Source organism: Adiantum capillus-veneris, chromosome 4, assembly GCF_014529385.1.
Source record: "Adiantum capillus-veneris isolate H3 chromosome 4, ASM1452938v2, whole genome shotgun sequence".
Lineage (NCBI taxonomy): Eukaryota > Viridiplantae > Streptophyta > Polypodiopsida > Polypodiales > Pteridaceae > Adiantum > Adiantum capillus-veneris.
Window position 1 is genome coordinate 66,633,367 of NC_140934.1, and position 27,919 is coordinate 66,661,285.

The window sequence follows — 27,919 nt, forward strand, 5'->3', positions numbered from 1 at the left end:
TGCACCCAAGTAAGTACACTAGTGGTTTAGAATATTGTTTATTGCAAAGAGTAGTGGAGTGGGTTTAATAGTGCTAAGTTGGCACTCGTTCCTATCGAGCTTGCTAATAGCTCAACAATGGTTAAAAGCCGTAGGCAAGTCTAAAAAGACTCCATTTTTAAGACTATAGTTCCCAATGGTGTCCCTCAAACCCTACAAACAACGCGGGGGTTTCACCGTTTTGTACCCCCCTATATAACGTGCATTCACGGGGTATTAAAAAAATCCCTCTTTATACATGTCTAAATGAATAAAATGACCCCTTATTTTAGGAAATTTTCCCAAAGTTGAATATAGAAACCTCTTATTATAATGTATCTCCGTTAAATTGCCTAAAGTTTTTGCATTTTAAAACCCCTCTTTTCGAAATCATGTTATACATTAATGTGACTACATAGTGCAACCCCTGAGGTAAACAAGCATGCCAACCAAGATAATAAATCCCAGTCCCACTTATCTGATTGAAATAAACAACTCTAGCCTTTCATATATTAGAGGGGTCCATCTCTTCTTAGGTAAAGAATAAAGTGGCCTAGACTCCAATCACTAACTATGTATTTTTGCGCTCTCTTTATGTAGAGGTAGAGAGGGGTAGGATGAGGTAAATAGAGTAAACATAGATCGATAGGAGATTTATCTACTCCGATTGTCTTATATCTATCTAATGTATAGATAGAGAGGGTGTAGAGAGGAAGATAGATACATAGTCATCCCTCTCTTTACCTACACCTAATTATCACTCTCTCCATAGAGAGGTAGAGAGGGATAAGTTAAGCGCATTGTGATAGAGAGAGGATAGATACTAGAGAGATGGTAGAGAGAGAAATAGGGGATCTATCTACTATTACTCTCTCTATCCTCTCTCTCTCTTTATCTTCTACATTCTATCTAATTTGCACTTCTTTCCAAATTGCAGTGTCCAAGCAAAAACTTACAGACACTAAGCAGTTTACAAATTCTTTTGAAAGTATTCCTTTACAATACTTTATTAGAAGAAAAACCAACTCATTTCCAAACAAAATTGAGTTAAAGTATCCCTATCAAGATTGCATTCTTAGAGAAGCACCATATGATCTAACTTTTAAAGTAACCATTTAATGTTTCCAACTTGTCAAACCATCCCTAATTTAAACCACAATATGTAATTACATTTTCAAAGTGATTAAAGAAGCTTTGTATTGTAACTACAATCATGTTGTATGGATCAAAGTCAAGCCCTTCAATTAGAGGAACCAAAAACTATTCTAAAGGCGAGAGTATTCCAATGTTAGTAACTAGCAGTGTTATAGCCTAGAAACAAGCAGTAGAGACCAAAACAAAACAGTGTCAACTAATGAAAATTCAGCAAGCTCAACAATCAGTTGTCAAGAACCACCAAAACTACCAAATTTCCTAAAAGCTGTAATAGAATTCCTCCAAGGATTAACAGGTGGATCAAAATAATAGAATAACTTCAGCCATGTAAAGAAAGATAACAATGCTAGGTCTAAACTAGAAGGGTAACAAATCCAAAAACAAGCCAAAAAAGCCTCTACTGGTCCAAAAAGCCAAGTCAACATAAAAGTGATCAAAGCTAGTATATTATCAACTAAGTCAGCATACTAGAAGTGAAAGTTTTGCCAAGCCAGTATGACAATGAACAAAGCTATAATCATCTATGATTATCCAAGTTCAATTCCAAACTACTAGAAGAAGCACTACAATATAGTAGATCTTGACAAACTTTCCAATACAGAACTGAAGATACCCAGTATTATAAAAAACAATAGATCAATAATTAGGTGGTGTTAAGCAAGTTTAAAAATTATTCTTCCTATCTAGTAAATCATACCCAAACAGGACTAGGTCATCACGATAGAGTCCAATCCAAGCAAAAACGACTAGCAACAGAGAGAGGCCAGGATTAAAAGTCCATCAAAAATCTATAGACCAAATCTCTAAACAAGACATTGCTACTAGAAACTACTAGCTATTGAGACTAAGGTAAAGATCAAATCCCAGTGAGCCACTATCATAACTTCAAACCCTTTAAATATTAAACCCCAGCTAGCTAGATCATTTTCTTATCATCTTCTTTGATGTCACATATATTCTCAACCAAATTGGTGTCTACTTGGACAACTAGCTCATCATCTATGTGGAAAACTAGATTTTGATCAACTAAATTTGAAAAGAAGATTATTTCTTTATCTCTCCTTGTCTCTCTCACTATTTCTTTATTTATATTGCCATGGAGATCCAGTGGGGGGGGGGGGGCTAAAATTTAAAAAGAAAACTCTTTCTTTATGTCTCCTTCTCTCGAGCTCTATCTTTGTTTATCTCTCCCTCCCTCTCTTTCTCTCTCTCTCTCTCTCTCTCTCTCTCTCTCTCTCTCTCTCTCTCTCTCTCTCTCTCTCTCTCTCTCTCTCTCTCTCTCTCTATCTATCTATCTCTATCTATTTTTGTCGCTAGGGGGTCTAGGGGGGGTGCAAGGTGACAACTTTTTAGCCCAGAAGTTTGGAAATAGATGCATCATTTGAAATAAATCTATATATAATTTTTTAAAAATTGATATGATATTTATCATGTTATGAGGGAATCTTATACACATTATATGAGGGGAGAGAGAGAGCAAGATAGGGAGAAAGAGTCTTAATAGAGACAAGGAGTGATAGAGATTTGATCCATACATTCCCCGAGTTGGAATCTCAGTAAGATTCTAGTCCAAAAACTCCATGCACTCATGTGGGTCCATGTTCAATCATCTCTACACGTCTCACCTCTCTTTGTCTCTACATGATTGAAATATGGTTCATCCACGTAACACGACAAGTTGTGTGGACCCTCCATGTGGCACACCTAGATTAGTGCCACGCAAAACATCAGCGTAACTCAACAAGTCATATGGACCCTCCACATGGCACAAAGCTCAGTGCCATGTAGGCCGACCACGTAACTCATCAAGTTATGTAGCCATACCATGTGGCAACAAGCTCGATGCCACATGGGTTTCCACATAACATATCATGTTATGGGCCATATTGCATGGTATTGAGCTCTCCGCCACGTGGAAATTCCACATAACTTGTGGAGTCTTTTGAAGAAACCATGTGGCATCGTTTTGAGGCTTGAAAGGCCACATATATTGAGGAGATACGCATCTCAAGTCACATTGTGAGTGTCACACTTATGGGGGACTTCAAAAAGTGGGTTCACTTGATCATGCATACACCCCACAACATTGTTAATCCATTAAATTTATCGATGATTACTAATGATATAGTATTGTTTTCCTTCTTATATAAAAATCTGAGGCCTTCTCTGTTTTAAAATGATTTCACAAGGCTGCTGAACCTCAAACTAGTTGTCTCCTCAAGAAACTATTGTGTTGAGAGTTTGAGTTATTGTGTTGATGGTGGTATTCATAATAAACACACTATTCCATATTTTTCTCAATAGACCAGTGTTGCTATATCTAAGTATCACACTCTTCCCAATGTTGCAATATGTATGTTTCAATTCATTCTGGGTTATCTTGTGTTCTTTTTATTGAAGCTCTATTTGTTCATAATTATCTTCCTACTACTTCTCCTTCTAGTCAGATACCCATTACAACATGGACTTGTGAAATACCTTCTATTTACAATTTGCGAACCTCTGGATGTATTGCTTATATTCATGTCCCCGAAGAAACACGAACAAAGCTGGAGGCTCTTGGTCTTAGAGTTATTTTTACTAGATATTATGACACTTCCAAAGGCTACAAATTATATGAACCTTATTACAAGAAAGTCATTGTGAATTGTGATGCTACTATTTAATGTACAACTTATGGAAGACTCACGGTGTCGTGCTGTGGCACGTATATAGTGGGAACCGGCATTAAATGATTTATCTTGCGACTTTTTGATGCATAAGTATACTTCATATAATACTCATATGCATAAATAAAAGATTTCTACCATACCTTAGTATTACCTTTGAAGTAATGTAAATGTATATTACTATTAGAAAGTACTGCAAGAGAAGTATCAATGATTGTGCCTCTTTTTGTCTGGGGGGAAAGCATTTGTATATTTCTTCTAATATCTCAGTTATACCCTACCGTATATAAATTATTTTATTATTTTCACATTTATTTAATAATATAACCCTTCAATAATGCATACCTTCTTGGATACATACAAGCGGGAAGGGCCCACTACAAGACTTTATGAAAAGGAAGATCCAAAGCTTCTTGGACCATCCCAATTTGAAAATACCAACCTAAGGGCATGGATAAAAGGCCAAAACCAAGTCAAGCTCTTTTAGTAGGCCAATTTTGCCTTTTGAAGCATTTCAATCCGAGTTACAGGTCAAAAGTTATAGGGAAAAGAGTGAAAAAGCCTCTCACAACTACACTACAAGAAGAGATGGTAAACATGTGAATCAAGTGAAAAGAGGTAATCTTGGTCTTTTTCTATAAAATAAGATATTTTGAAGATAAAATAGACAATCATGTGAATGTGACACCTCAAAGATGCCTTGAAGGACAAGACACACAAGTTGGGACCCCCTGCTGGAGCCACACAGAAGATGCCTAGGTGGGGCCCATATACATCATGCACCCACATGGAGACTCAACGACCAAAAATTATGAATTTCATGATATTTGGAGTCCTAATATTGCAATAAATATCCAAAGAACATTTGATTTGGGCTAACTCTTTAGCCTAATCAAGTGATTATGTAAAACATGGCTCCCTCACCTTTAAAAAGGGCAACCTTCTCTTCATTGATAAAATTTATGAGTGAGTGAGAATAGCTCGATTCCATTGTGACACACTTATAGTAGTGCCACAATTTCTCTTGAAGAAAGGCTGAAGTCTTGCCTCATCTTCTCTCTCCATTAAGGTGGTGGCGATTGCTCTCATGTAAGATATATATCTAGTCCAATACTTGTCTTTAACTCTATCTCTATCTCTCATTATCTATCTTTAATACCACCAACATACTTAGATCTATCTCTAATTCTATCTTACTCCTCTTTTGATCTCTCTTGTTGTGTCCTAATTGTTTCATTAGAAGGTATTCAAGCAGCAACCTTGTCAATGTAATGAGTACAACCTTCTTGCAGGAAACAATTATGAGCACAAGGTTAGTAACCATATCTTCATCTTCCACAAGCATCTCTCTCTCTCTTAAGATTCTCATTCTCTTCCACAAACTCTAGAATCTCCTTGCTACAGGTACTTCTCTCCCCGCAGTATCCTTATTGCCTAAGGGAAACAATAGGGCTTGGGAGAGAAACTCTCTTCTTCTTCTCCTTTCACTTCTTTCACACCTTTATCTTTGAACATACTAAGTATATCATTGATGAATAACCATAATCCACATAGAGGTAATTTCTTTCAATTCCATTCAGTGCAAATTGTTCGGGTAAACATTTGGATTAGTCGAAAGATTCACTTTCAGCAACGCATAGTGTTTCTATTTGGTCCTAAAAGGCTCAACGAAATACTTCTCTCACCAGATCCCATCATACTACCTATTATTGACTATGACTTCTCTTTTGATGTGAATGTTGTTATTTTATTATGAATCAAGAGGATTTATACTCACAACTAATCCCAATCGCTAGACAAAACATATACATTATAGTAAGCACAAATCTACAGTTCCAAAGAGCAATCCGCAGCTTATTTGGACAACAAAGATTAAATATCATTAACTCATTCATTAACCCTTTTATCCTACCCATGATACGATATGATCGTAATCTTGATGTTTTCATTTTTGTTTTGTTCTGACTATCTTTCATGAGTTCTCTCCATCACGTGTGTGTTTGTAAGGAAAAGTGAGCGGCTTCTTTGGCTACATTTCTTCTTTAGCTCTAGAAGCTATGTTATCTACATCTTAGCTCTTTCTCATAACCCTTGATCTTTCTCACAAACTCTCACAGCAAGAGGCCCGGTGCCTTCCTGGCAAGACCGGCTACTTTCTGACAACGGTCCATGGATGATGTTGATGATACTAAATATTTTCTTCAAGTATTTTTCATTATTTTAGATGATGAAAATATTTCTAAAGAGAATCTTTCCACTTCACAACCATCAATTGTGAATGTTAGTTATAATGATGGTGACTTTTTGTTAATCTATTTACTGATAGTAAGCATGGTTCCTGTCATTTTTATGATAAAGACATTGTTGATAACACTTTATCTAATTTTGAAGATCTTGTCACTTATAGTGAAGCTATCTCTTCTTCACAAAAGGCTGATTGGCAAGAGTATATGAAAGCATAGTATATTTTTTTTAATCTCTAACGGTAAATGGACACTGACTAAGTTGACTCCTAGTTGTACAACTATTAATAAGTGTAAGTGGCTGTATAATAAAAATTCAAAGTAGCTGGATGTTTGAAACATTCAAGGTACATTTAGTTCCCAGAGGTTAGTCTCAAGTCATTGGTGTTCATTATCAAGAGACCTTTTTACTAGTTTTTCACATTTCTAGTGTTTGGGTCTTATTAGCATTTGTTGTTCAGTTTGATTAATTAGAGACTCACCAAATGGATGGTGGACTATTTTTCTAAATGGTGATTTGAATGAGGATATTTATGTAGAGAAACTAAAAGGGTTTGTTATTCCAGGCAAGAAAGACCTAGTTGCTCAACTTCATAAGGAATCATACGCTCTCAAAGAAGCTTCACATGCATGGTATATAAAGTTCAACTATTTTCTCACCTCCCATAGATTTATCTCTTGCACTTTAGAAAGCAACTTATACATAAAATGCCAAAATGGTAGTTTTGTGACCCTTGCTCTTTATGTGGATGATACAATTCTTGTTTCTAGTGATTTGGGATTTCTTCAGCAAGTTAAGAAGTTAATATTTTTAGCATTTGATATGGTGAATTTTGGAGAGATTCACTTTTGTCTCGGTGTTCAGATTCAAAAGAACCACACAAAAGGTATTTTAATACTTTGATAGTTAAATTTGATTGCAGATACTATTCAAAAATTTCTTTGAAATCTACACATTTGGTCAATACTCCTAGTCTTGTGAGCTCTATAAAAAGAGGCTTTTGAAAGTGATAGTCAGCTTGTTACAAATCAAACTTATGCTAGCTTGATTGGATAGCTTCAATTTGTTGGCATGAACACTTGTCCTAATATTTTGTTTGTTGATAATTATCTTGGACAAAATCTTACTCATCCTTCTCTTAAGAAGAAATCCTTGGGAAGTGTATCCAAGCGTCACGTATAGTCATCTCCTTGTGAATTGACCTTAGGTTACAGAGTCACAAGGCCTTTTTTTGGGCCGAACTTGATTCTTAATTCGGTAACCACTTCTAAAAATATTTAAATCCTTCACAAACATAAAGGTACAAAAACAAAACAGTTGAGAATTTGGAGAGTCATGCTCATTGTGATGAAGCCATTCATCCATATGAGAGATGAAGTTGATTTTAGAAGATGAGCATATGTAAATGACAAGTCGATAGTGAAGGGTTAGATGCTTTGTACTAGTGTACCCAGGGTATATAAAGATCCTTGAACTCTTGCATTTTTCAACAACATAGACTTAATTGATATACATTTTCACTACATAATATAAGATCTATAATCCTTTATTGGGTGAAAAAAGCTTTTATATGTTTAACAAGATGCATAAGGGGGCTACAATCCTTGACTGGGTACAAGTAGTCCTCAATTGTGTGATTGTATTGATGATTTCTTTGCGTTGCTGCATCCATTGGTTTATATAGAGAGTGTGTTATATAGTATGAAATATTGTTAGTGAATGACATGACCAATCATAGATATTATTTCTTGCGTGTGTGTTTTGAAAATAATTGACATCATTTTAGTGAAGAAGTTGATTATTCTTTGTAGCATTTGAAAATAGATATGTCTTATTGTTTGCAAATTGAAGAGGATGTATAAATAATCATCATAATGATAATTTCATTAAGAAATTCATAGCATTTTTGTATTTATAATGTCGTGCAGAGAGTGCATTGCAATGTGTATGTTTGCTCACAACATATGTGATCGATATGTGGATTGATTAGAGTGCATTGCAAATATCATATTGTGCAGACTTGATTACTTTCTTAGTGATTAGTTTTTTAATATATATTGAAAAGAAGAAAAATGTTTTAAAAAGTGAAGATCTACTTCTTATGCCTTTAGTTTTAACTTGAAATCAATGGAGAAAAATGTCAGCAGAAGTGGTGCAAAGAAGCCAAAGAATAAAAAAGGCCCTTTCAAAGAGTGGGATTATTCTCACAACATATGCGATCGATATATGGAGTGGCAATGTAAATTTTGCTTCACAACAAAATCATGCGATGCACCACGTATTAAGGACCAGTTTTTGGGTAGTGTTAAAAGTAATTGTAGGAAATGTGAACATCCTCAGGCACCTGCAATTGCAAAGCGTTTGAGAGAAGACCTTGTCAAAAAGGATGGGAAGACACAACAAATGCATAGCTTTGTTATGGATACAAGTCAGGATCAATCAAATCCAAATATTAACGTTGTTCATCCTGCGGTGACACCAATTGACCTTGGGGAATAGCTTATGCAGGGAGAGGAAATATCAAGCAACCTTCCTTTTAAGCGTCGCAATGAAGGTGGACTTGGGCAAATGCGTCAAAAATCATTGCATCAAAGATTTTGGATGCAATCTCTAGAAGAAGCACATTTTGCACTTTCCAAGGTAATTTTCTTCATTGGAAGTGCACTAGTCATGGTAAACAACAGTCATTGGAAGGTCGCTAATTAAAAGAAAATCGATGAGTTTGGCTCAGGATTTCCAGCTCCTTGTTATCAAACGATACAAAATGTTCTCTTGGAAAAATATTACATCAAAGTCAAAGAGCGTGTTACCAAAATGATACTTGGGAATATTTCACTTTCAAGATGCACAATTGTGAGTAACGGTTGGTCAAATGTTCAAATAAGACCACTTATCAATGTAACGCTCGTTTGTCCAAGGGGAGAAATTTTCCTAAAGGCGATTGAAAATTTCAATGTAATTAAAAGTGGAAAATACATTTTTGAGGTCTTGATTAATGTAATTAAAGAAATTGGAGTTGAACATGTCATTCAAGTAGTCATGGACAATGCAAAGAACTGTAAAAATGCTAGCAAATTAATAAATAAGTGATTCCATACATTTTCACCAATGGTTGTAATACACACAGGTTAAACTTAATGTTGAAGGATTGATACACTAGTTAAGAAACCATGTGGTTCACCAAAATAATTGACAAAGCATGCCAAGTTGTGAAATTTATCTTGAAACGACAAAGAGTGCTCGATTTGTATAGAAAGCGCATGTCAATGATGTTGAAACTTCCTGGTGAAAATTGGTTTGGCATGCATTTTTATACATTGGAATCACTTCTCTGCAATAAAAACATTATGATTGAAACTTTCAATTGCATGACCTTTGACGAATGGCAGCTTGAGCAGAAAGAAAAGTGAAAGAGAAAATTACATGTCTATGTGGCTCTATAAACAAGGCTGCTTGGTGGAGGAGTGTAACGGATGCATACCATGTAATGATGCTCATTATGTTTACATCTCACAACCTTGATTAGAAGGCACCAAATATGGGCAAAGTCTTTAAGACATGGTGGTTAGTCCAACAGAGTCTTGAAAATCTTGAGGAGCTTAAATAGTCTGCAGTAGGGAAGGAGTGGCGACTACCATTGTTTGACAAACAACAAAGAATTTTGGCCAGGTATTTTCATGCAAGATGGAAGAGCACTCATAGTCCATTCCATAGTATGGCTCACATGTTGGATCCTTACTCGGGGGTTTCACCAATCAATACCCCCTATATAACGTGCGTTCGTGGGGTATTAAAAAAAACTCTCCGTTAACATGTATGAATGAATAAAATGACCCCTTATTTTAGATTTTTTTCTAAAATTGAATATAAAAATTCTTTATTTTAATGTATCTCTGTTAAATTGCCTAAAATTCTAGCATTTTAAAACCCCTCCTTTTGAACGCACATTATACATTAACATGATTACATAGCGCACCCCCCGAGTATTGGAATTTAGAACTGATGTCCAATACAGAGGTAGTCAGCGATTTCTATCACATGGTCAACACATTCTACTCCAATGTTCATGACCAAATTGATTGTATCAAAGAAATGAGTGCATCTAGATTAAAAGAAGATCCTTTTGCAAATGATTTTGTACATTCAATGGCAAAAGAGCACCCAGCAGGGAAGTGGTGGATGATGAATGGTGGAGAGCATTACTCGACCTTACGTCCCCTTGTAATGAAAGTACTAGTACAATGTGCGACAAACTCAAGTCTAGAGAGAAACTGGAGTATGTACAAGTATGTTCATAGCACTATTCACAATAGATTATTAGCAGACATAGCTGAAAAGTTAGTTTACATGTTTTGAAATGAAAAGATATTCCATCACATTGAAAGTGCTGGCTAAGAGGAGAAAATTTTAGTCTGGTTGTATAACTGTCAGAACAAAGACAAAGAAGAGTTCAATGTTGGTGTATCTCAATGCACTATATATAGACAAAATAGAAGAGAATCTGATAATATATATGGAAGTTGAATTACAACAAGACCCACATCACTCAAACTCATAACCAGATAACAACTACATAGACTCAATATATCTTGAGAGTAGAATGAATATTGTGTCAAAAAAATTTATGAAAGAGCTTGTAATCAATGTGTTTTGATCATACACAATGCTTCATAGTAGAAATTATACATAGTCTGTCGATCTCAATTGCTATGCTTAGAACCTGTATCTTTGTCACCAAATAGATTCCTAATTGTGCTAGGGGTATCTTGGCGGGCTTGCTTGAATTTATACTCATTTTCCATGCCAAACATATAATATATTCCTTGTTGAATATTTTTGTGAACAAATTGCACATCGGCTACTACTATTTTGCATTGAACAAATTAAACAAACGAGATGATAATAATGACCACATGTCAATGTATAGTAACCACTCCATCCATCAAAATTCTTGTAGTAAACTAGACTTCGGAAAGATGAAGAAGCATCCAAAGCAAACAAGGGGACCAACTCTGGAACCAATTGAACCACAAGACAAATGACTAAAGATAATTGATCCGATTGAAATACAAGACAATTGATCATTTAACTTAACTACAATATAATTGACTACCTAGAGACATATAGATTCAAATATACTTCAAATGACTCAATGAGGTGAACCACCCAAAAACTAGATAATAGACTTCAATACAAATAAAATACCTAGACAAAAAGACAAATATAGGGTACAAAAATATTCAAGCCGGGTAAAAAGAGGGTGCAAGCTTAACAAGCAATCCTTGGATAGGATTAGGGTATGTCTTTAAATAATTTTTGAAAAAGATCAAAACATATGATGTGTTTCTTCTCTCTTCTTGCTCTCTTAACTTCATCTAGTAGTGTACTTTTATCTGAATGGCCCCTTGTGGGATCTTGATCAAGGCGGTGAAATATTTCTTATAGGAAATAAACTTTCCTAGTTGCACTCCAAAAGTCTATCAGCATGTCGAATATAAATCCTAATGCATAAATATTCTTGTTTTTGTGTACGCATCTGTGCATCGTGGATCATATATTTTTGGCGCAATCCACAGTTTCTTTGCAATCTCTCCTTCCCCTCCTAATTTTGCCTCCAAAACTGCAAAGTCTGACAACTGTCCGCTTGGATGCAAATAATTATTTGACATGTTCTTGGTTGGCATTCTAAGAATCATGCCCCAATCAATGATGCAAATATGGGGTTTATTTGCACGAGTAAAGTCCAACATTATGTTGAATGGGTGCAGGTCATTGTGCACTATAGACAGGTGAGTAAGAAATCATAACGCCATCAATTAAAGAGTGTAAAATTTCTAGCATCTACTCAATCACTGCTTTGACCCATGAAGTCTCTATCTTTGGTAAGTGTATAATTGCTAGTGACAGTGACCTCCAACCATGTTGCAGCCTATGCATGTAGCGTTTGAACGCTCCGTGGGCAAATGGCAAGCGTCACATCATGTCCCCCTAGGTTCCCCCATTGTAGTATGGAGAGATTGTGATCCAAGGAGCTTCGGTGGTAAAGAAAATGCATCTTACAATGGAGGGGTGAAGTGTTTGCATTCCTTGCTCTATTTGAAAGCTATTTTTGCCTCACTTCCTCTCTTGTAGAATTTTTCCACATATGTAATGTGCTCTGGAAAGAAAGAGATGCCTTTAATGGTGTATAATGTGAACACACCAAAAGAGCGTGTTCCATCCCTTGTACCTTCTACCTGGGCCTCCCGGGGAATGCCAATCAAATGACTGTAGTTGGCATTCAATGTCATGTGCATGATTGTGTCAATGCTGCTAGCATTTGATCGGCCACCTAGAGCTGCTTGCGCATCTTGGGCCATCTTCAATCTTTGGGGAAGGAATCTTGGTCTTGAGCTTTCACCCCCTTCATCTTGATCTTCTGCTCCTCCCATAATTTTTTCCAAAGCTCTAATTTTCCCATATTCCAGGTGGGAGATATATCTTCCTTTAAGTCTATGCAATAGACTTTCATATTGCCCAACGTTGTCCTAACCTTGTGGTGGGGGTCAAATTCTCAAATCCCTGTTGGAATAAGCAAGTCATGTTGTCCTTCACCTTGTAGCATATGCTCTGTGTTCTCCCATATAGCATTAGAGTGAGGTCTTTAATGAAGACGTCACTTTCACTAATTAGGCTGCTGTATGCAACTATTTTCACATGATGACATTGCCAAAATATATTCTTTTTGAATGGCACGTATAATACTTTTCTTTTGATCTGGCATCATTTTTGCACTAGATGATAACACAAATTGAGAAATGTGGTTAGTGAAGCTGTTGTGCAACAAGCTTGTGATGAGGCAGGGATCAACACCAAAGCCTATCTGTTTCTTTGACTCCTAAAGGGTGCCTCTAAGAGAGTGGCATTGTGGAAAACCTATTTCCCATTCTGCACAAGGTCAACCTTGAAAAGAATTCCACAAACGAAGATGTGTTCTCCCGCATTTGGGCATACATACACATTGAGGAAACAATGCAAACTTTGCTTTATGCTTCATGCACAACAAAGGCAAGGGGAAAAGGTAAGAAACACTCCATAAGACCTTCAGAGAAAGGTTTTATTTCCTTACACAATGAAGAATAACATTTTTGTGGACCTTAGGAGGCTTTTACAAGCCATTCTTAGATTTTATGAGCTACCAGAAGAAGGACACACTAAACTTCTTTCTTCTGGCTGTGTTCTTATCATAGACTTTGAAGTATGAGGTCTTGCCACTATTTATTTTGTAGTGCTTGCCACAAAGGTCACTTTTGTGCTAAAACTTGATGAGTGTCAAATAGTGAAAGGCACAAGGTTAGAGAGGCTTAGTGTCACTCTAGTGATTGAGACCCTTTTGCAGACCAAGCTAAGGGATCAGTCGAGCCATCTCCCACCCCATCTTTTAGTGTGCAATCAGAGAAATAAATTTGGTGGTTGGGTGCTATTGAGGTGCCCAAAGCGACCAATGGAGTACTTTCATGGATTTTTTAGAGAACTCCATGGATCATAGAAGATATAAACTCCCAAATTGTAGGTGAGAAGTTGGAGGTAGAGGGTTTTGGTAGCTATGATGTGAAGTGGCACTTAGGTGGGGACTTGAAGACCATAAAGTGTTTGCTTTGCTACAAACAAGGGGCTTCTTCTCTAATGCCATGTCCATTTTGCACTCAAGAGTACAAACGTAGCGGAAAAAAATCACACAAGCACTCTACAAAGGCTGGTTCAATGCTTTCATGGCAAGGGGATGTAGAACAAGGGGTTGGAGTGTTGTGATGTCGCAGATGAAGGAAAAGAATGGGAAGCATCTATTTTGAGATGTCCCATGCTCAATGCCCCAGACTGTGCACAAAAGGACTAGGCTTAGAATCCAAGCTTTCCATTTCCTTTAATGAATGTACATTTTTGTACATTACACGAATTCATGCACATTTTTGATAGGCTATTGAAGCTCCACATTGACTATGCTTTCATAATGAAGCCATTGGAAAAGTCTTAGGAAGCAATCAAAAGGGCGATGGCACTTTTGAATTCCATTGGCTGTCATGGTGGAAATGTGTTTATCATTGCTGCAAAGAACACAGGGGAGGCCCATGAAATTGCCCAAAAAGTGATAATGAGTGGACAAAAAGGCACACACTTTTTGAAGAAAGTAACCCAAGGAAAGCTAGGTCAATATGATGCTCAAAACATCTCCAACTAGCAGGCAGGTACCTTTGGGAGCTTTGTAAGGAGTTACACAAAGCTACTACTGACAATTATTCAAATGGTGAGCTTGCAAACAAGCAAAAGCAAGTTTGGGTACATTTTGATAAAATGGTCAAGCTTATGGGCCTTAAGAGCACAAAAAAAGAACAACACCAATCATTTTAAGAAGCCCTAGTGGATTTTACCAAGGTCTTCACCCTTTGTTGGGGTGAAAATAACATCACACATTACGTGGTAAGCCATGTTACGTGGTGAACTTATTACAAGGGATTGTTTTTATTAAATAATGTGGATCATTTACTCATGTGAACACCATATATTGTTTGCACATGGTGCATTTTTTAATGCAGAAATATGGTTCGGTTGAGATTTTTAGCACTCAAGGCATGGAGAAGTCACATTATCAAGCAAGGGGGGTGTACTAAAAAAAAACTTGACATGGTGGTGGAATGGTACAATCCAATTATTTGGAGGAGATGTTCAGCTGGTTTTTTCTCACAACATTTGCTCGTAAGCTCAAAATGGAGAGTGCCCGACAATCCAAGATTGCTAGGGAAGTGCGGAAATGGAGTCCTTAAGAGCACAGCAACAAGTGGCAAATGTTGCAAGGCCCCGCCAAGCATGTTGCATGGCACCAATGCAGAGTGCAACAAGGGTCTGAATGGATTCTATGCAAGTGACTACACGTGAACGCAGGGTCTAACTCTTGACATGTTCTTAAAAAAAAGTTTGGTGCATCCATTTAAAAAAAATAGTTTTTTTTCAAAATTAGTGTGAACAAGGCCCTTTTAAAGGGGGCCCTTATAAATATTGCATGCTCTCATAAATCACTCATTTCTTAATCTTAGGTGAGCTCTTACCATACCCAATAGCGTGCAACAAACAAATCACAAAAGAGAATCCGCCTGCCAACTGAAACACCCTCCAAAGATGTGAGAAGTCGGCATGGATTAAAGGCACAAGAAAACGGCCATGAACACCTGGCTATTCCAAGAAATATTCTAGCAGTCGGCATGGTAGTCGGGCCAGGAGACATCAAGGGCATAAGAGACTTCACGTGCTCAAGAACAAATGCCTCGAGGTAGAGTGAAGCAACGCACCCAGCGTTGGCGAGAAGAGCAGGCCCAACAAACACCAAAGTCTGATATGTACGACCCGCAATGCCATAATTCACAAGTAGGACCTCAGGTGGTCCATACAGATACAGAATCAAAGACAAAGCCACCATGTCAGCAAGCTGATATACAGTGCACACACCGGGTGGCCGTTGGCTGAAAGACATACTATGGAAGCTAGTGCCAAATGTTGTGCATACAAGGGATCTATGCACTATGAACACAAGATGGACAACTTGAACAATGGTGCAAAAACACAAGACCTTTCTCAGAGCTTTCAACAACCATGTCATAAAATTGCCTTGGGGAGTGAATTCATTATGTACAATGGCAACATTGCCAGGGGGGAGTAGCTAATGTGCAAGGGAAGACTGAAGTCCAAAGCCCGTCCTCTTGCCACCCATCCTTGATGAAAACTCATCAACCTCCGGGACGTCCTATCATAAACCAGTCAAGGTTAAAAAAAAAGACAATGAAGGGTAAAAATTATGATAGAGTTTACCTCCTGCTCTCCATCCTCGTTCCTGTTTCCATTTCCACCCAAGTCGATGCTCCCTTGCATATCACCTAAGTCGATCCATTTCCACCCAAGTCGATGCTCCCTTGCATATCACCTACGTCATCATAGGGGTGTTACATAGTGGAGTAGGCATCCTAGAATTCTCAACCTTGGCTTGCGTGGCCTGGAATTATTCCTCATCCACATGCAATTGCTTTGCTGCCAAGACCTTTGCACAAACAAGTTCAATAGTATCGGTAACAGAGTCCCCAAGTGGAAAGAGCTTGCTTTAAGGGCATCTGGTGCACTATCTAACGAAGAACTTTTTCTGGTGCATAGCACGCTCAAGCATTCATGCATGTGCAGACAAAATGCTTTCTCTAAGCCATGCATAGACACATACTCCTCTACATCCACTACCACTAAGGAGAAGCGGCTGATTTCTACCTCTCAGATAGCCTCATCCTTCAATGGTAGTGGCACTTGAGTGTCACTAGGGCCAGCCACAACGATGGATTCTCAACCACTCCTCAAGCCCCATGGGATACTAAAGCCGAAGTGTTTGTCCTTTCACTGCAAGGTTCATGGGGACAACCTCCTCCTCCTCCTTGGTGTCCTATAAAGGACCCAACCTGAAGGTGTGGTAGTTGGAGTTCCTCCGAATTAGGTTCCTCTCTCACAAAGAAGATGAATGTTGCCAATTGAAAAAGGTACTCCACCCCAAACTTGCGCTTCTTGAGTGCTGATACCCCTAGGGCTTGCTCATCCAACAAATAGCATGCATCTTGGAGCCATCTCAACCACTTGGTGAATGGGCGATCACCTTTGTGTATGTATAGAAAAATATTGCAAGGCACCCAGATCCATGCATGTGGGGAGATAGATACATAATATTTTATGACGTGCTCCTCCATGAACGTTGAAATCTCGACCAATGCATCGATGTAAAGGGAAACTATGGCATCAAGGTCGGGGAGACGAGTAAAGAAGGTGCGGAGGTCCAACTCCCCTTTGTAGTTGGTGTCCTCGACGAAGAGGATGAAACGTGACAAAGAGGTGGATGTGGGTGCAGATGCAGAGGCTGTGGAGGCATCCATGTCTAGCCTGGGATGTAGATAGAGAGTGGAGGAGCTCAAGTCTTGTGAAAGGAAAAGTGTGAATGCAGCCCCCTTTTATAATTTTCCCTTTTTTAAAGAAGGCACTTTTCCCAATTTTTTTAAAAAGGCACTTTCACAAAAAAATGAACTTTCATTTCAAAGTGAAAAATTATATTAAAAGTCATAAGTTGTCGAATCAAATCATGTTGATTATACCGGGGATTGTTTCCAAAATTGCAAGAGTTACAAAGCTGTAAGAGCGATAGCATAGTTCCATCCATGCCCCAATCCTCCTCGACCCCAGTCCTCCTCGACCCTCAATTTGTCTTCCATTCTCTTCCCAATTTGTGGACGTGCATTACAATAATTAACCATTCATTACAATAAGTAGCCAATGACAATGATCGCCAAACTATGATGTAATGAAAATGTGGTGGAAGGATTCTCACCTTGTGACCTTTCAAATAAAATTGTGCTTGTTGAAGGGCCTCAAAACCCATAATAGCCAAATGTTCTTGCACATTAGTGAGAGTCCAATGTTTGTTCACTTGGACAGCCTCCAAAGCATCATCGGACATCCTCAATGCAATGTCAAATCTTGTAATAGCACCGTCTACACTCTGTAAGCGAGTCCACACTCTAAGCTTGCACATCCAACAATCATAGCGAAATTGTATGTACAAGGAGGTGAGGGATTTTAAATAGAGCATCAGAATACCTGAAGCTCCAACCTTACAACAGTACCTATCCCCATTGTGCATGCCCTCCACAAAACCCTAGTCCTCTTCTAAAAGCCTTACTAATTCCTCATAATGCACATCTTTACATACAAGCATTGTGGTAGTCTCCACAACTCCAAACTCCTTTAAAATGTGCACAAAACAATGAATAGGCAAACACCAACTCAAGCCCACAAACCTAGAATCTTTAGAGTATTTCAAAGAGTTTTCGACATCTATTATCATCTTTTTCTTGAAAGATGCTACCGACCACAAATCTGGTTGCGGCCACTCCATACTTAATAGGGAAGATACTTTGATGGTTTCAAGCTTTCCAAACTCTAGTGTAGAAGTAGGCACAATATAAGAGTGAGAATAGAAGAAAATCCTTCTTTGAACCAGTTTGGTTGGGCAAAGATGTGTGAAAATTGTTGCTCCAATATCCTCATGTATAGCATTGAATGTGCCGGAGAGACTATGTAGTGGCTACTCTCCACCAATGTGGATGGAAATATGACTATAAATGCATGGCAAACCTTAAGTATGAATCCACAAAAACATAACACTATGATTTCACACCTACCTTTGTATTCTCAAAACATGTACTTACAATGTTTTTGAAATCGAGGTGGTTGAACTGCAATAGCATGCTTGACATTGAGAAAACATGTTGCACAATGGCTACGGTCCCCTTGTCTTTGCGGTTCTTGAATACAAGGAGTTTTCCTTTCCAATGATGATCCAAGTTTCCATGATTTTGCACACGGTGAGGGCCAATAGAAGATGGTTGCATGTATACCCAAGCACCTTTGGTGAACTCTTGTGGCAGCCACTCATCATCTATACATCTTGTGTTGTGGCATGCAAGTGTTGTGACCTCATCCTTTGGCCGCCTTTGTGGAGTAGAGTTGGCCATTGAGCAAAGACAATTAGGAGGAGGAGCACAACCTTGCTTGTTGCTACAATGTCGGTGGGAGTAAGTGATAGGAGAAGGTGGATAACCCTTGCTTGGTCTGGCAATGGGAGGAAAAGATGAATAACCCTTGCTTGGTGTAGCAATGGGAGGAGAAGGTGGATAAGCCTAGCTTGGTGTGGCAATGGGAGGCGGTAGGGAAGGAGAGAGGAGCTTTCTTGATGTAGCAATGGAGATAGTGTAGAGAGAGAGTGTTGGAGTAGAGGGTGATTGTGATGCTTGCAACCATAGAGGGATTGGAAAAGGGGTTGTAGAGAGACAAAATCACTTTTTGCCTGAGGACTAGTTTTGGGGGGCTTTGGATAGTAAAAATAGATGTTTCAAAAGTTTTTGGAAAAAATTAATTTTAGGGTTTTTGGTACATTTTGACGGTCAAAAAATGCTTTTTTGACCATAAAGTAGGTTTAGGGAGGTTTTAAGAAGATAAGCTTTGAGTTTTAAAAGTTTTGAAAATTTTCTAAATTTTGGGGATTTCCAAGAACCGGATCCAAGAGGAGGGAAGTTGGAGGTTCCATATGGCCCACCACACCCCCCCCCCCCCCCTCCCCTCCCCACCTTCTCACTAGGTAAGAGGCCATTATGAAGTGTAAGACTACTTTGTCCCCCTACTTTTTTGAGGGCATAGAGTGTGTCCACCACCCTCTTCTCATTGGCTGGCCTCTAATTAACTTTAATCCCAAAGGGCCCCTAGAGGGTTCATATTTTTCCTAATGCAAAGCTCCACCAATTGTCTAAGCCAAGCTCCATTGAAAGAAAAAGAGAAGAAATTTTAACCATTTGTCTAAGATAAGCTCCATTAAAACATGAAAACCCCATGATGATTTTATTCCACATGGGGTTTTGGTTCCAAGCTCCACCAGTTATCCAAGCTAGGCTCCATTGAATCATAGAGTAGCTAAGATCCACCACTCATCCAAGCTAGGATCATCACTTATCCAAGCTAGGCTCTATTGAAACATGAAAAAACCAGTTATATGTTTTACATGGGAAATTTTGTGGTAAGGTCCACCACTTGTCCAAGCTAGGATATATTGAAACATGGAAAATCCATTTATATGTTTAAATGTGGACTTTTGTTTAAAGATCCACCTTTTGTCTAAGCTAATCTCTATGGAAACATGGGGTGAAGAAAATATCCACCACTTGTCCAACCTAAGCGTCATAGATAGTAGTTTGTTTAGTTAAAGATCCAACACTTGTCTAACCTCTAGAGAGAGGTGGAAGGAAAGCTAGTTACCTAAGCTAGGAATAGGTATTTTTGGTCTCAAGTTGGATCAATTGATACATGGAGAGAAGCAATCTCCACCAATTGTCCAAGCTAGGCTCCATTAAACCATGAAAAACCCCAGCTATTTTCAGCATCAAGGATTTTGTTTTTGACAACTTAGTTCCATTGGAACTTGGGGAGAAGCAAATCTCCACTACTTGTCTAAGACAAGATCCATTGACTCAGAATGGAGAGAATCAAGTTTAAAAATTTGTCCAACATAAGCTCCATTAAAACATGAAAACCCCATGATGGTTTTATTCCACATCGGATTTTGGTTCCAAGCTCCACCAGTGGTCCAAGCTAGGCTTCATCAGAGCATTGAGAGTAGCTAAAATCCACCATTCATCCAAGCTAGGATCCATTGAAATAATGAAAACAAAAAGCTCTACCACTTCTCAAAGTTCAGCTCTATTGAAACATTGAAAAACCATATAAATATTGTAAATGGAGAGTTTTGTTTCAAGTTCCACCACTTGCCCAAAATAGGCTCTATTGAAACAACCCTAAACCAAATATATGTTGTACATGAGGAGTTTTGTGTCAAGGTCCACCACTTGTCCCAGCTAGGATCTATTGAATCAACCCTAAACTAGATATATGTTGTACATGGGGAGTTTTGTTTAAACATCCACCACTTGTCTAAGATAAGCTCTATTGAAACATGGTGTGAAGAAAAGCTCCACCACATGTCCAACCTAAGATTCATAGATAGTAGTTCATTTAGTTCAAAGATCTAACACTTGCGTAGCCTCTAGAGAGAGGTGGAAGGAAAGCTAGCTATCTAATCTAGGAATGGAGATTTTTGGTCTCAAGAATCATAGAGACATGAAAAGAAAAAAAGTTTCACCACTTGTCCAAGATTGGATCAATTAAAACATTAGGAAGAGAATGGAGTCTAGGAGGGCCCGTGTATTTGGCAGTTTAAGGATGTCAAACCTTTAGTATCAAGAAAGTAATCAAAGGAGAGCTTTTGAATTCATACAAACAAAATGGCTAGTTTATTTGAATTCAAAGTTTCCCCCCAAATTGGAATTTAAAATGTAGCGGGTGAAACTATATCATGAAGCATATGTATGGAAAGAGCTCTATGCATAGATTGCAGATCTATGATCTCCGCTCAAATCTAAGATCATATGTGAGAGTTATGGAAGGCTGAAAATCATAAAATTGTCCACCTCCTTTTTGGGGTGAAAAGTGCGTCCTTTGACCATTCTTACACATCTCTTACACACCCACCATTCTTGCACACATGGCACACCTATTTGTCAAAATGTTAATCACCTCCATAAGCAAATAAAGAGGCCCTCCTATACCCCATCCTCTTCCTAATGCATGGACAGAAGGAATCTCCACCAGTTGTCCAAACTGGGGTCTTTTTCAAGGTCCACCACTTGTCCAAGCTAGCCCAATTTCAAGTGAATCATGGAAGCATCTAAGGACCACCACTTGTCATGGCTAGTCTCCATTGAGACATGGAGAGAAGAAAGATGCACCATTGTTTCAAGCTAAGCTCCATTGAAACATGAAAACCCATATATATGTTATACAAGGGCAATTTTGTTTCAAGGTCCACCACTTGTCCTAGCTAGGCACTATTGGACTTCGGAAACTAGGAGCTGGGAAAAGTGATGAAATGCACCACCTGTCCAGGATAACCCTATTGACAAGGGATAGAAGCAAGTTCCATCATGTGTCCAAGATAGGATCCATTAGGACATTGAAAACCACTTTTCCAAGCCAGGCTCCCTTGAAACATGGGTAGAAGTAGAGGTCCACCATTTGTCCAAGCTACGAAAAAACTTTGAACAATATTTCTTCTCACCAATTGGGAACTCATGGTGTATTTTACATGAGAAATTTTGTTACAAGGCCCACTACTACTTGTCAAAGCTTTCTTCAAGCTACGATATTGTTTCTCATCATTGAGAAAACCCATGATACGTTGTATAAGGCCTGCCACCACTTGTCCAAACTAACTCTATTGAAACATGGTATAGAATAAAGCTCCACCATGTGTCCAAGCTAGGCAACATTGAAGCATGGGAAACCACTTATCTAATCTAGGATCCCTTGAAACATTAGCATAATAAAAACTCCACCACTAGGGACAACCATAAATGATATTGTTTTTCACCAATTGGGAAACCCTTGATGTGTTTGTACATGGAGAATTTTATTACAAGGCCCACCACTTGTCCAAGCTACCTCCAAGCTACAATAATATTTCTCACCATTCTGAAAATCCATGGTATGTTGTACATGGGGGGTTTTGTTCCAAGATCCACCACTTGTCCAATCTAGTTCTATGAAAATATAAGGTAGAAGAAAGCTCCACCATGTATCCAAGCTAGGCTCCATTGGAAGGTTGAAAACCACTTGTCCAATCGAGGCTACCTTGAAACATGGAGGGAGTTTCAAGGTGTACCAAATTTATAAACTAGGCATGAGAAAATACAAGAAGATCCACCATTTGTGTAAACTATTCTCTTTAGTAGCAAGCTCCACCATGTGTCCAAGCTAGACTACATTCATACATGGAAAGTCACTTGTCAAAACTAGGCTCCCTTTAAATATGGAGAGAAACAAATCTCCACCACTTATCTAGGCTAGGGATAAATTTTTCAACCTGTAAGTTTATATCTTGAAAATTATTGATTCTTACAATTTGGAGAACCCATAATATGTTGTACATGAATAATTTTTTAACAAGGCCCATATCATTTCCAAGCTTCCCCCAAGATACATTATTTATTTTTCACAATTTGAAAGTCCCATGATGTGTTGTACATGGGAGCTTTAGCTCCAAGCTCCACCAATTGTCCAAGCTAATGCTATTGACATGCTCCACCATCTGCCCAAGCAAGGATCCATTAGAACACAGTAAACCATTAGTCCAAGCTAGGCTTCCTCAAAGCATGATCATAAGAAAATATCTGCCACTTGTCCAAGATAATAGAAACCATGAACAATATTGCTTCCCACCAATTGAAAAATCAGGGTGTGTTTTACATGGAAACTTTTGTTACAAGGTCCACTACTTGTCCAAGCTATCTCCAAGCTACGATATTGTTTCTCACAATTTGAAAACCCATGATATGTTGTCCATGGAGCAAGGTTCACCACTTGTCCAAGATAATTCTATTGAAACATGGGGATAGAAGCAATCTTCACCATATGTTCAATTTAGGCTTCATTGAAACATAGGAAACCACTTGTCTAAGCTAAAATCCCTTTCAACATGAGCATACGAAAAACCCTACCACTTGTCCAAGCTTTAGACAACCATAATTGATATTGTTTCTCACCAATTCCTGAACCCTTATGTGTTTGTACATGGAGAATTTTGTTTACAAGGCCCACCACTTTTTTGAGCTACCTCCAACAATATTATTTCTCACCATTTAGAAAATCGTTAATATATTGTACATGGGGGATTTTTCTTCAAGCTCCAACACTTGTCCAAGATACTTACATTGAAACATAAGGTAGAAGCAAGCTCCACCATGTGTCAAAGATAGGATCAATTGAAACTTCAAGAACCACTTATCCAATTGAGGCTCACTTGAAACATAGAGGGAATCAAAGTTTCATCGCTTCTCCAAGACAGGCTACATAAATAATGTGTAGCTAGATCCAAAGGGCCACCACTTCTCCAACCTTTAGAGATGCAAGGTGTACCAAATGCATGCACTAGGCATGAAAGAATACTAGAAGATCATTTGTGTAGCATATTATCTTTAGTAGCAAGCTCCACCACGTGTCCAAGATGGGCTCTATTCGCACATGGAAATCCACTTGTTCAAGCTAGGCTCCCTTTAACATGGAGAAAAACAAAGCTCCACCACTTCTCCAAGCTAGGGATGACATGTTTAACCTTTAAGATTATATATTAAACAATATTGTTTCTTATCAATTGGAAAACCCATAATATGTTGCACTTGAATAATTTTTTAACAAGAATTATCTCCTGTCCAAGTTGCTTCCAAGATACACTATTGTTTTTTGCAATTTAAATGTCCACATGATATGTTGTACCTGGGGGCTTTAGTTCCAAGATCCACCATTTGTCCAAGCTAACTCTATTGACAAGGGATAGCAGCAAGCTCCACCATGTGTCCAAGCTAGGCTCCATTAGGACATGGGAAACCACTTGTCCAAGATAGGTTCCCTTGAAACATGGGTAGAAGAAGAAATCAACCACTTGTCCAAGCTACAGATAACCATGATAAATATTCCTTCTCACCAATTGGAAATCATGGTGTATTTTACATGAAATTTTTTTCTACAAGGCTTGCTCCTTGTCCAAGCTACAATATTGTTTCTCATCATTGAAAAAACCCATGATATGTTGTACATGGAGAGTTCAACTCCAAGCTCCACCACTTGTCCAAGCTAACTCTATTGAAACATGGTATAGAAGAAAGCTCCACCATGTGTCCAAGATAGGCACCATTGCAACATGGGAAACCACTTGTCCAAGCTAGCTCTATTGAAACATGGGTAGAAGAAAGCTCCACCATGTGTCCAAGATAGGCACCATTGCAACATGGGAAACCACTTGTCTAAGCTAGAACTCCACCACTTGCTGAAGCTAGCGACAACCATGAATGATATTATTTCTCACCAATTGGGAAACCTTTGATGTGCTTGTACATGGAGAATTTTGTTAGGAGGTCCACCACTTGTCCAAGCTATCTCCAAGCTACAATATTATTTCTCACCACTTGGAAAATCCATTGTATGTTGTACATGGGGGGTTTTAGTTCTAAGATCCACCATTTGTCCAAGGTACAACATTATTTCTCGCCAGTTGTAAAATCCATTGTATGTTGTACATGGGGGGTTCTAGTTCCAAGATCCACCACTTGTCCAAGCTAGATCTATTGAGATATAAGGTAGAAGCAAGCTCTACCAAGTGTACAAGCTAGGCTCCATTGGAACTTGGAAAACCACTTGTCCAATCAAGTCTACCTTGAAACATGGAGGGAGGCAAACATTCACCACTTGTACAAGCTAGGCTACATAAATAATGTGTGGTTAAATCCAAAGGACCACCACTTGTCAAACCTTTAGAGATGCAAGGTGTACCATATGTATAAACTAGGCATGAGAAAATACCACACCAAAATATCCACCATTTGTGTAGCCTATTTTCTTTAGTAGCAAGCTCCACCATGTGTCCAATCTAGTCTCCCTTTAAACATGGAGAGAAACAAAGCTCCACCACTTATCTAAGTTAGGGATGACATGTTCAACCTGTAAGTTTATATCTTGAATAATATTGTTTCTTACCAATTGGACAACCCATAATATGTTGTACTTTAATAATTTTTTTACAAGGCCCATATCGTGTCCAAGCTACCCCCAAGTTACATTATTTATTTTTCAAAATTTAAAAGTCTCATGATGTGTTGTACATGCGGGATCTAGTTCCAAGCTCCACCACTTGTCCAAGCTAAATCTATTGACATGTGATAGAAGCAAGCTCCACCCTATGTGCATGCAAGGATCCATTAGAACATGGAAAACCATTAGTTCAAGCTAGGCTCCCTTTAAGCATGATTAGAAGCAAATATCCACCACTTTTCCAAGCTAATAACAACATTGAACAATATTGGTTCCCACCAATTGCAAAATTATGGTCTGTTTTACATGGAAACTTTTGTTACAAGGTCCACTACTTGTCCAAGCTACCTCTAAGCTATGATATTGTTTCTCACCATTTGAAAAACCCATTATTTGCTATACATGGAGAGTTTTTCTCCGAGGTCCACCACTTGTCCAAGATAACTCTATTGAGACATGGTGATAGAATCAAGATCCACCTTGTGTCCAAGTTAGGCTCCATTGAAACATAGGAAACCACTTGTCTAAGCTAGAATCTATTGCAGCATGATCATAAGAAAAACCCTTTTACTTGTCCAGACAACCATGAATGATATTGTTTTTCACCAATTGGAAAACTTTTGATGTGTTTGCAACCAGTAATAATGATATTGTTTTTGACCAATTGGAAAACCCTTGAGGTGTTTGTACATGGAGAATTTCAAATCCCACCACTTGTCCAAGCATTCTGCAAGCTACAATATTGTTTTTCACTATTTTGGAAAATCCATAATATGTTATACACGGTGGGGTTTTCTCCAAGCTCCACTACTTGTCCGAGTTAGTTATATCTAACAAAGGGTAGAAGCAAGCTCTACCATGTGTCCAAGCTAGGCTCCATTGGAACTTGGAAAACCACTTGTCCAGTCAAGGCTCCCTTGAAACATGGAAGGAAACAAAGGTTCACCACTTGTGCAAGATAGGCTACATAAACAATGTGTGGTTAAATCCAAAGGGCCGCCACTTTTCCAACCTTTAGGGATGCAAGGTGTACTGCATGTATAAACTAGGCCCACTACTTGTCCAAACGAGGTCCACCACTTGTCCAAACTAAATCTAATGAAACATGGGATAGAAGCAAGCTCCACCATGTGTTCAAGCTAGGCTCCACCATGTGTCCAAGCTAGGCTCCATTAGAGCATGTAAAATCACCTATCTAAGCTAGGTCCCCCACAGTCCAAGCTAGGCTCATTTAAAACATATATTGTACATCATATGTTGTACTTGTCCAACCTATATCTCATTGCATTGTGTACAAGGTCCACCACTTGTCCAACCTTCAAGTCAAAATTGTCCTGCTTGAATTCAAATTTTCCCCCTTTATTTCAAAAATCTCCGCCCAATTTTAAATTTTACCCCGCTGAAATTTATTCTTTTGATTATTCCACCTTAATTCAAAATTTCCCACCTAGATTTGAATTGTGCTTAATGCAACTATCCCACCTACATTCAAAATATCTAGAAGCTAGTTTTGTTCAATGTAACTATTCCTCCTAAATTTAAAGTAACTCACCTCAAATCACCACTTGTCCAACCTATACACAAAGAAGGACTGAATATACAAGGTGTTGTTTTGAGGTCCTTATAATATACTTGCCTCAAGGTCCAGCATTTGTCCAGCCTACATAAGAGCCACTACTTGCACAAGCTATATCCCAGAGAGAAACGCCAACGTCTTTAGCTTAGATTGTCAAAGAGGCAGAAACTTCTAGTGTATATATTCATTCAAAAAAGTGAATCATTTCTTTATATCCCAGTAGAATTCCATTTTTGTTTACATGTATTATTCTTTGTTTTCTCACATTTCAACCATTTTTGTCCAATAGGCATAGATGTAGACTACACTACTTTTGTTGAGAAGCAAAAGTTACAATCAGATTTACATGCAAATTAGAGGAAAAGAAACTCAACAAAGATCCACAACTTTAGTGCAAGAAACAACCTTAACAGACCAAACAAGTAAGTCATTTATTCAAGTTTACAAGTATTTCAATGTTTTAATTATCTCTGCTTATGCATGTATGCTTTTTGTGCATCTTATCATGTATCTACATTATGCAAGCATGAATTTGAGAATGATATAACATAGATACATACATACACAAGCATAAATTACATCATATGTGCATGTTTATCAAGGGGGTTCTTGTATTAGGATCCATCACTTCGTCTGTCACTTATCAAGCCTTGCTTTGGAAAACTTAAAGTAGTTCACCTACTTTACCATTGGCCATTAGATCTAGGTCCACCACTTGTCCAAGATATTCTCTAGATATCCAGCACTTGGTTTATCACTTGTAGAACCCTTTATTTGAGAAGGAAGGTCCTACAGTAGTTCACATTGGACATTAGTCATTATAACTAGGTCCACCACTTGTCCAAGCTAAGCTCTAATATAGTAGTCCAAATTGTAGTAGTCCACCTAACCTTGGAGATTGGCCATTTGAACTAGGTCCACCACTTGTCCATCCTATGGTCTAAAAAATCAAGGATATTTTGGTCACAATATAAAACACTTGCTCTAATACATCAAGCGGTTTTTGGTCTCAAGA